The 10,187-nt window shown below is 42.7% G+C and overlaps 1 pseudogene; it reads right to left on the bottom strand.

Moving 5' to 3' along the window:
* Positions 1-2,973: 2,973 nt before the first annotated feature.
* Positions 2,974-4,584, bottom strand: LOC139038390 (putative monooxygenase p33MONOX pseudogene; annotated as a pseudogene).
* Positions 4,585-10,187: the final 5,603 nt, after the last annotated feature.

The following is a 10,187-nucleotide window of genomic DNA, read 5'->3' as shown; positions in this document are numbered from 1 at the left end:
ATAAATAGTTACATAGATGATAAATAGCTAAACAGATAACAGATAGGTGATAAAGTAGACACATACATAGAGAGACATAGACAGATAATAGATAGGTGATAGATAGATATTGGCATGACCCAGGTCATATTCCTATTGAATGAAAACCTATGAAGCTTGATGAAGACTTCTGTTAGTCCTGAAATTTTGGCTGGTGACCCAAAGTGAAGAGGTACCTCTAAGACTTAACCAATTTTCATGCCACTCACCTATGCACTTGCACAGTTGATTAAACTTTCAGCCAGTTTTTATATTCAAAATAAGCCTGTGTACTAAAGCATACTCCTTTGGTTAGTGGTGCCCTCTTACACAAGTGTGCAACAGCAGAAATACAGCTAAACAAGATTTGCAACAGCTAGAAGCTGGACAAAATTGAGTGACACTCCTCTCCATGAGTCTACTGTTGCTCAGTCTCTTAGTTCTGTTCAACTCTTGTGACCTCATAAACTGCAGCATGTCAGGCCTCCCTGTACTTCACTATCTCCCAGAATTTGCTCAAACTCATGCCCATTGAGTCCATAATGCCATCCAACCATCTCATCCTCTGCCACCCCCTTCTCCTCCTGACCTCAATCTTTCCCAGCATCCCAGTCTTTTCCAATGAGTCAGTTCTTCACATCAGGTGGCCAAAGTATTGGAGCTACAGCTTCAGCATCAGTTTTTCCAATGAATATTCAGAGTTGATTTCCTTTAGGATTGACTGGTTTGATCTTGTTGCAGTCCAAGGGACTGTCAAGAATCTTCTTCAGCCCCACAGTTCAAAAGCAGCAATTCTTCAGCTTCTTTATGATCCAAATCTCACATCTGTGCATGACTACTGGAAAAGCCATAGCTCTGACTATACAGACCTTTGTCAGCAAAGTGATGAATATTCAAATACAAAATTCATTTATCAATGAGTGGAGTCAATTCCGATAAGACAGTTTTCCTGGACAAGATTTATTCCAAAAAACACATTTTTGGAAGTCTATAATTAAGGATGAAAGAAATTTAATAAGAATTTCAGCAAAAGTACCATTTATAGTTGCAAGGTAATACTTTGCTAAGTTCCTGGGAGCAGAAATGGTTTGCAACAACTCTTTCTTTTTTAAAAAAATACACTTGATTTACCATGTTATGTTAGCCTCTGGAATAAAACAAAGTGATTCAGTTATATATATGCATTTAATATATATATATTTCATATTTATTTCCATTATTGTGAGTCCATGGACTGTAGCCCACCAGGCTTCTCCATCCATGGGACTCTCCAGGCAAGAGTTCTGGAGTGGGTTGCCATTTCCTTCTCCAGGGGACCTTCCCCACCCAGGGATCGAACCCAGGTCTCCTGCATTGAAGGCAGATGCTTTACCCTCTGAGCCACCAGGGAAGTCCCATTGTTCATTACAGAATATTGAATACAGTTCCCTGCATTATACAGTAGGACTTTGTTGTTTATCTATTTTATAACTATTAATTTATATCTGCTAATCCCAAACTCCTAATTTATCCCTCCCCAACCCCCTATCCCCTTTGGTAACCATAAGCTTGTTTTTTTATGTCCATGAGTCTGTTTCTGCTTCATAAATAAATTCATTTGTGTCATATTTTATATTCTACATATAAGTGAGATTATATGATGTTTGTTTTTATCTGACTTAATTCACTTACTGTAATAATCTCTAGGTCCACCCATGTTACTGCAAGTTGGCATCCTTAATTATGACTGAGTAGTATTCCACTGTGTGTGTGCATATATATCTATATGCATTTTCTTTATCCATTCATCTGTCAATGGACAGGTAAGTCTATGTCTTAGCTGTTATAAATAGTGTAGCTATAAACATTGAGGTGCAGGTATCTTTTTTAATTAGAGGCTTCTCTGGTGTGCAATACAGTGAATTAGAGGTTTCTCTGGTGTGCTTTATTGACTATGCTAAAGCCTTTGACTGTGTGGATCACAACAAACTGTGGAAAATTCTTAAAGAGATGGGAATACCAGACCACCTTACCTGCCTCCTGAGAAATCTGTATGCAGGTCAAGAAGCAACAGTTAGAACCAGACATGGAACAATGAACTGGTTCAAAATTGGGAAGGAGTATATCAAGGCTATATATTGTTACTCTGCTTATTCAGTTTATATGCAGATTATTTTTTTTTTTTTACATTTGAGAAAGTAGTAAGGATTTTTATTGTCAAAACAAGTAAGAGATACAAGCATAACAGAAGACACAAATAAATTAATTCTGATCATTTGAGACTCCAGGGTGCCTCTGGGGGAAGGTCAGCTCAGCTCCTTGAGTAGACACAATAACGTCCAAAGCAAAAGACAGCAGAAATGGGAGGCAGCGTTGAAGACAGTGGTTGTACATGTACACAGTGAAGAGAAGTGAAAAAGTGGCTTCCCCAGTTCCTTTCCTCAGTGAGGTACATGTTTACAAAGGTATGAGGCTCCTTTGAGGGGAAAATGATTGCATACAGAAATATTTCAATTCTTCCACCTCCCAGGAAAAAAATTTTCAAGCCCTAGCCTGAACAAGAAAATCAAAATAGAGTGACACTAGTTTCATATGAACCTCAAGACTATATCCAAACCGCAGTTGCCACCTCTTTTTTTAAAAAGTTTAACATCCATTTATCTATAGCAAGCCAGTAGACTGAATTTTCTCCTTAGGAAGTTTTCAACCAAATGGAAGTTAAATTAATCTCACTTTAAAGTGCAACAAAGGATATGTTAAGACTAGTGTTTGTTCTGTGACACGCAGAAGAGAAGCACCCCTCCCGCAGCACGGGCCCCAGAGGTCCCAGAGGAAGGGCTGGCTGCGGGACTCAGGGGCCCGTGAGGTCCCCCAGAACGCGAGGAGGCTGGTGCCAGCACAAACAGGGGGTCCCTGCCCGGCTGGCTCCTAGCTGCACCCACATCTCCAGTGGGTCTAGGGTTCCCTAACAGCAGACCGGAGCACCCAGGGCCAGCACAGCCGCGAGGGCCGAAGCCGCCTGCACTCGTCCGCGGACGTCCCTACGCCGTGGTCTGTCCATGCGCATCTGGACAGTGCTGAAGGAATCCCAAAGCCTTGGTTTTGGAACATCGCAGACAGTCACCTAGTAAGCGGTGGCCCAAGTTCTAGGGAGGTCTCCATACATCACTGCTCAAGTTTAGTCTAAAGTTAGAGCTATACAAAAATGGCTTTTCCACACAATGATAAGCTTTGCACTAATGTTTCGCAAAAACCAATTATGTCTCCACCTAGCCTCAGTTTGATTTTCACAAAGACAAAACTTTTACTATGTCATAGCCATGGTAAAGGGAGCTGGGCTCGACACCCTCAAAGCAGCGTCCCTGGGACAGAAAGCTCTAGAAGCCAGTGGGTGTGAGAACATTCAGGTCGCGGGGCTTGAGGCTGTGGGCCCGCGGCAGCTGTCTCGTCCCTTCCGTCGCTGGGATGTCCATCTTGGGCGGCTTGGACGCTGCTGGCTCCTCCGCCCTTCGGGCGGCTTGTGCGCGCATCACTTCCATTGGAGAAGGCTTCTGAGCTCCTCGGTAGGCTTGGATGGCAAAGCCTCCTGACTCAGACTTCTGGAGCGATCTTGGTCCAAAGAGGCTCCATTTATCGGTCGAGCTTCTGTCTTTATCCCCGCTTCCAGAATCCATGGTGCTAAGACTGGGGCCAGGTAAGGCTGTGGAAGAACCAGAAGTGAACAAGCCTCTGGTCTTCTGCTTAGGAGAGGCCTGGGGACTGCTGCTCGGGGTGGACTGCGTGGAGGCTGGCTGCCTCTCCTCTCTTGCTGTCTCTCCACTCTGGAGCTTCAGTTTATGGAGTGCTTCTGCCACTCGAAGGTACTTGGTCTCCTCAGTGGTGAGGCCCTTGTGAGGGGTGTAGCCAGCATCTCGCAGCCCTGCCTGTTGCTCAAAACGCTGAATGTTCTCCTGGGTCTGTTTTGTGATCAAAGAGCTCATGATGACGTGGGTAGCTTTGGCCTTCACCACAGGGGCCTTCTCACTGTGAGAAGGCGGGGCCGGGGCACGCGGGGAGACGCCCGGATCTCCCTCCTCCACCTTGGCAAGGTGACGATACTTGCGCTCTGGAATCACTGGCTTCCAGGGGATGCTGCCCTTGTCCGATGGAGGAGGAGTCATGCGCATAGGGTCCTCGAGGGCATCATCATAGCTGAATGCCCGGCGGTACATCCCGATGGGCAGGGACATCTTGCCTAGAGGCCCACTAGGCTCAAGAGCAGGCACTTCTGGTTGTTTTGAAGCCATTGAGACTGGGATCCAGGTGTTTTTCCTACACAGATTTTGAGCCGAGTCCCCGCCACCAGAGAGGTGATGTGACGATTATGCCGACAGACAGGTATCAATGAGGAACATTGTCCAGCTGCTGCAAATTAGCAAAACTGCTCAGGAAGAGTCCATCGATTCCAGAGGTTCTTTCCGTCCGCCGCAGCGGAGCTGCCTGCGGCCCGAGCTCCGGGACTAAAGAGGCTCCAAAGACCCACGTCTCTCGAAAGGTTGTTGTGCAGTCCGGATCCAAGCCATGGTGTGAACGGCACTGTGCCTGAAGCGACACCTATATGCAGATTAAATCAGACGAAGTGCCAGGCTGGATGAAACACAAGCTAGAATCAAGATTGCCAGGAGAAATATAAATAACCTCAGACATGCAGATGATACCACCCTTATGACAGAAAGCAAAGAGCTACTAAAGAACCTCTTGATGAAAGTAAAAGAGAAGAGTGAAAAAGATGGCTTAAAACTCAACGTTCAAAAAACTATGATCATGACATCCGGTCCCATCACTTGATCGCAAATATATGGAGAAATAATGGAAACAGTGACAGACTTAATTTTCTTGGGCTCCAAAAACACTGAAGATGGTGATTTCAGCCATCAAATTAAAAGACGCTTGCTCCTAGGAAGAAAAGCTCTGACCAACCTAGACAGCATGTTAAAAAGCAGAGACATTTCCTTGTCAACAAAAGTCCATCTAGTCAAAGCTATGGTTTTTCCAGTAGTCATGTATGGATGTGAGAGTTGGACCATAAAGAAAGCTGAGTGCCAAAGAATTGATGTTTTTGAATTGTGGTGTTGGAGAAGACTCTTGAGAGTCCCTTGGACTGCAAGGAGATCAAACCAGTCAATCCTAAAGGAAATCAGCCCTGGATATTCATTGGAAAGACTAATGCTAAATTCTTTGCCCATCTGATGTGAAGAACTGACTCATTGGAAAAGACCCTGATGCTGGGAAGGACTGAAGGCAGGAGAAGGGGACAACAGAGAATGAGATGGTTGGATGGCATCATTGACTTGATGGACTTGAGTTTGAGCAAGCTCCAGGAATTGGTGATGGACATGGAAGCCTGGCATGCTGCAATCCATGGGGTCACAAACAGTTGGACACAACTGAGCAACTGAACCGAACTGGTATGCAACGGTGCTTCCCAGTGGCTCAGTGGGTAAAGAATCCACCTGCAATGCAGGAGACGCAAGAGACACAGGTTCCATCCCTGGGTCAGGAAGAATCCCTGAAGGAGGAAATGGCAGCCCACTTCAGTATTCTTTCCTGGGCAATCCCATGGACAAAGAAGCCTGGAGGGCTACAGTCCCATGGGGTCGCAGAGTCAGAGACAACTGAAGCAATTCAGCATGCACAAACGCACGATCTGGGATGCAACAGCTCTTACCAAATAAAGAGCATGCCCAAGTAACATGATAGCCATGAATCACTTTGTAATTCTGACTTGCTGTTTGTGTGGGAAACACAATTCAGCCAGAGCTAAAAGTAAAAAGAGGAGATAAAAGGAAAAGTGTTGAATACTGTTACAGATGATCTTCTCTCTAGATTTCTCCCTATAGGATGCATTCCTTCAGTATTTTATTCAGCATTTCTTATGAACAAATGTTGAACAGTTATTTAAAAAACACTAGTTTGGCTAAAGTCCCCTGCATGCCCACTTGTCTCAGTCCATCCTTCAGCATTATCTGGTGACCTACCCATCCCAAGCAAGTCTACTGGCGTCAGAAACTATAACCAAATATGAGCTTGGGTACCAGAGCAGCAGAAAGCCAAACACTGATAGTGGGTTTGTAGCAAAGTAATGGTTTATTGTAGGGCACAAAGCAGAGACTGGAAGATAAGCCTCAGAAAACTCCCACTTGGTCTTCGAGTTAGGCAGTCTTATTAACAGGGAAGAACAAAGAGTCTCTGACTAGTCATCATCTTATGACACTTCTGACATTTCTTAATCATGGTTTCAGATGTCAGGCTGTCTCTGGTTTATGATTCTCAGCCAGGTGGTCTGTGACTTGAAGGTATGTTAGCTCCTATTGCCCTGGAGAAATAACCTGAGTTTGTACACTAATGATGATATGCCTCACAGCAAATTTAGTACATTAACAATGTTATCAATAACAGCAATTTTAGTCATCTGAATCTGGTTGATTAGAGCTCAGTTAGCACAGGATTGAGGCCAGAGAGAACAAGATAGAGAATAAAGTTTTGGAGAGAGAGGTTAATCATAAACTCAGTAAATGAACTGGTTTTGGTTTTAGGGGGATGTGCTTTCAAAGCTAACTATAGAGCAATTAACAACTTGTAGCAATTAATTATGATTGAAGTGAAGTGAAAGTCACTCAGTCATGTCCAACTCTTTGTGACCCCATGGACTATACAGTCCATGGAATTCTCCAGGCCAGAATACTGGAATGGGTAGGCTCTGGCTTCTCCAGGGGATCTCCCCAACCCAGGGATGGAACCCAGGTCTCCCACATTGCAGGTGGATTCTTTACCAACCGAGCTACAAGGGAAGCCCAAGAATACTGAGGTGGGTAACCTATCCCTTCTCCAGCAGATCTTCCCAACCCAGGAATCAAACCAGGGTCTCCTTCATTGCAGGCTGATTCCTTACCAACTGAACTAACAGGAAAGCTCATTAATTATAATTAGATCTTCTTAACTCATCTATGGCATCTGTCATACTACAAAAAAGTCCCTGATCTCCATTATAAATTAATCCCTCTAAACCTGAGAAGAAAGTTCCTCTCACCCTCTTCCCCAAAATAATAACTTTTTGAGTGCTGGGAGCATATTTTCTTCAGTTTTCTACACATTATGATACCTAGAATTGTGTTTTACAAAAATGAGTTTGCATTGAATAATTATTAAATATATACATATATATCTTATACACACACACACATACACACACACACACATATATATATGAGTCTCCTATAAGGCAGGAGACCCTGGTTCCATCCCTGGGTTAGGAAGATCCCCTGGAGAAAAGAATGGTTACCCACTCCACCAGTATTCTTGCCTGGAGAATTCCATGGACAGAGGAGCCTGGTGGGCTATAGTCAGTGGGGTCTCAAGGAGTTGGAAATCACTGAATGACTAACACTTTCACTTTCATATATATATATTTGCACCTAGCCACCAGATCTACAAGTCTAACTTATGAATGTTGTATCTGTATCTCCTCCAACCTCTGGTTTTCTAAATATTTTGTCAAGGTGACTATTAAATTGACATTGTGTTCTCTGTGTTTCCTAAAACATAGTGAGAATGTACCTATTGTCTTTGCATTTTAAATAAATATTTATTACATATTACCACATGTTCTTCTCTTGTATTCCTAAGTAGTCAGAAAACCTAGCATATTATGAAAAATGACTCTAATATAATTCCTTACTCAGCTTTTATCCAGTCAAATCTTATGTCTTCATTTGATTTCTATTTAGGAGGGTTTGCCCAGCTCAGAGTGGTTGTTCAAAAAGTATGCCATTATTCCTGAACTAATTGTTTTGACCAAATGTCTAGGAAAGTTTCCTCAAGCACTCTTCTCAAGTAAATATTTTTTATCCAAGACCCTTTAGATGCAAACATGTTTTTGTTTAAAAAAAAAAGTCTAGCTAGAGATTAGAATATGTTAGCTGGATAATAGCCAGGATAACGAGGAGCTAACTAGTCACGAGTTCTTCAGAAATGCAAATGTTCTATTTGAAAGAAAAGACATGTCTAACCTGCCTTCATTACTTCTTCGAGGGAGGGGGGGGAAAGTCAAAGATAAAAAGCGATAAAGATTAAAAAATGCCACCCTCAATATTACAAAAGTGGATAGCAGAAGGCATGAGCTTCCATTACTGGATCAGCTTGGAAGTCAAATGTTGTAGGTAAAGAGTCCTCATTTACTGAATAATCAATTTACTCATTGAACAAACTATCATTTAACAAACCTAGCATTTTGCTAGGTTCTGGACTGACAAAAATAATTACTATACTGTCTTTATTGTCAAAGGCTTTGAACTTAAGTAGTAAAAGACATAAAATAAATAATGTGTTAAAAATATTTTACATGTGATCATAGAAGTTATCTATACAGGATTCATTGATAGCATCCTTTCAGCCTATCAGGTGGCAGTTTATCAACGAAAGCATAATGGAAGGAGTTGGGATTATTCAAAGCTTGCTATTCTGATAAGGGAAGAGCATAGGTGAAAATATAGTAAGGAGTGCAAAGACAGCAAATGAATTGCTAGGGTGGGAAGGACTGTACAGCGTGAGACTGGGACCAGCAGGGGTGAGCCTGGAAAGAAGAGTTTACTCATTCATTCAACAAAGACTGAATGCCTACCACGTATCCTGGGGAAATGTTTGTCCTCACTGACACAGTTTAGAAGTAAGAGAGATCAAGATAGATAAATCCTTGAAGGAGGAAATGGCAACCCTCTCCAGGATTCTTGTCTGGGAAATCCTATGGTCAGAGGAGCTTGGTGGGTTATAGTCCATGGGCTCACAAAAAAGTCAGATATGAGTGAGCACACACACACACACACACACACACACACACAGACCCTGCTACTGGGAAAGACTGAAGGCAAAAGGAGAAGCAGGCAGCAGAGGATGAGATGGTCAGATAGCATCACCAACTCAAGGGACATGAATTTGAGCAAACTCCAGGAGAGAGTAGAGGACAGAGCAGTCTGACATGTTGCAGTTCATGGCGTCCAAAGAGTCAGACATAACTCAACAACTGAACAACAACATAGATAAAGATATATAGCTATAGATATGTAATTTTATAATTATATATTATTGTAATTGGGTTAAGCACATTATAAAAATATGCATGGTATATTATGAGTGTATCTCTTAAAGTCAGAGAAAGCTTCCTGGAGATCATTCAAAAAGCTTCTGAATGCAGTTTTAAAAAAGAGAAAGAATAAGGCAAATATGGGAGGAAAAGAAAACGCCTAAGGATGGAAAACAGTGGAGACAGTGACAGAGTTTATTTTTTGGGGGGCTCCAAAATCACTGCAGATGGTGACTGCAGCCATGAAATTAAAGACATTTAATCCTTGGAAGAAAAGTTATGACCAACTTATACAGCATATTAAAAAGCAGAGACATTACTTTGCCAACAAAGTCCATCTGGTCAAGACTATGGTTTTTCCAATAGTCATGTATAGATGTGAGAGTTGGACCATAAAGATGGCTGAGCACTGAAGAATTGATGCTTTTGAACTGTGGTGTTGGAGAAGACTCTTGAGAGTCCCTTGGACTGCAAGGAGATCCAACCAGTCCATCCTAAAGGAAATCAGTCCTGAATATTCATTGGAAAGACTGATGCTGAAGCTGAAACTCCAATACTTTGGCTACCTGATGTGAAGAACCGACTCATTTGAAAGACCTTGATGCTGGGAAAGATTGAAGGCAGGAGGAGAAGGGGACGACAGAGGATGAGATGGTTGGATGGCATCACCAACTCAACGGACATGAGTTTGAGTAAACTCCGGGAGTTGGTGATGGACAGGGAGGCCTGGCGTGCTGCAGTCCATCGAGTCTCAAAGAGTCAGATATAACTGAGCTCCTGAACTGAACTGAACTGAACAGAAGGATGGAAAAGTATGAATACAGGGAAAACTTTGACCAGAAACATTGTGGAATATGCAACAGCAGCACAAGTGATGAGCAGTACTAGGATAGAAAGTGAAGTAGGGATAAGATGATGGGCAAGTTTTTTGGCTAGGGTGTTTGGACTTCGTGAAGAAATGGAGAGCCTTTGAAAGATTCTTACACAAAAAGGACTTTATCTGATATCTGCCAATTTACCACTACCTTATTTGAATGCAGTTTATCTCAGTTGCTTTCTCCACAGTGACTAC

This window comes from Odocoileus virginianus, chromosome 15, assembly GCF_023699985.2.
Source record: "Odocoileus virginianus isolate 20LAN1187 ecotype Illinois chromosome 15, Ovbor_1.2, whole genome shotgun sequence".
NCBI classification, from domain to species: Eukaryota; Metazoa; Chordata; class Mammalia; order Artiodactyla; family Cervidae; genus Odocoileus; species Odocoileus virginianus.
This window is presented reverse-complemented; position numbering and strand designations above follow the sequence as displayed.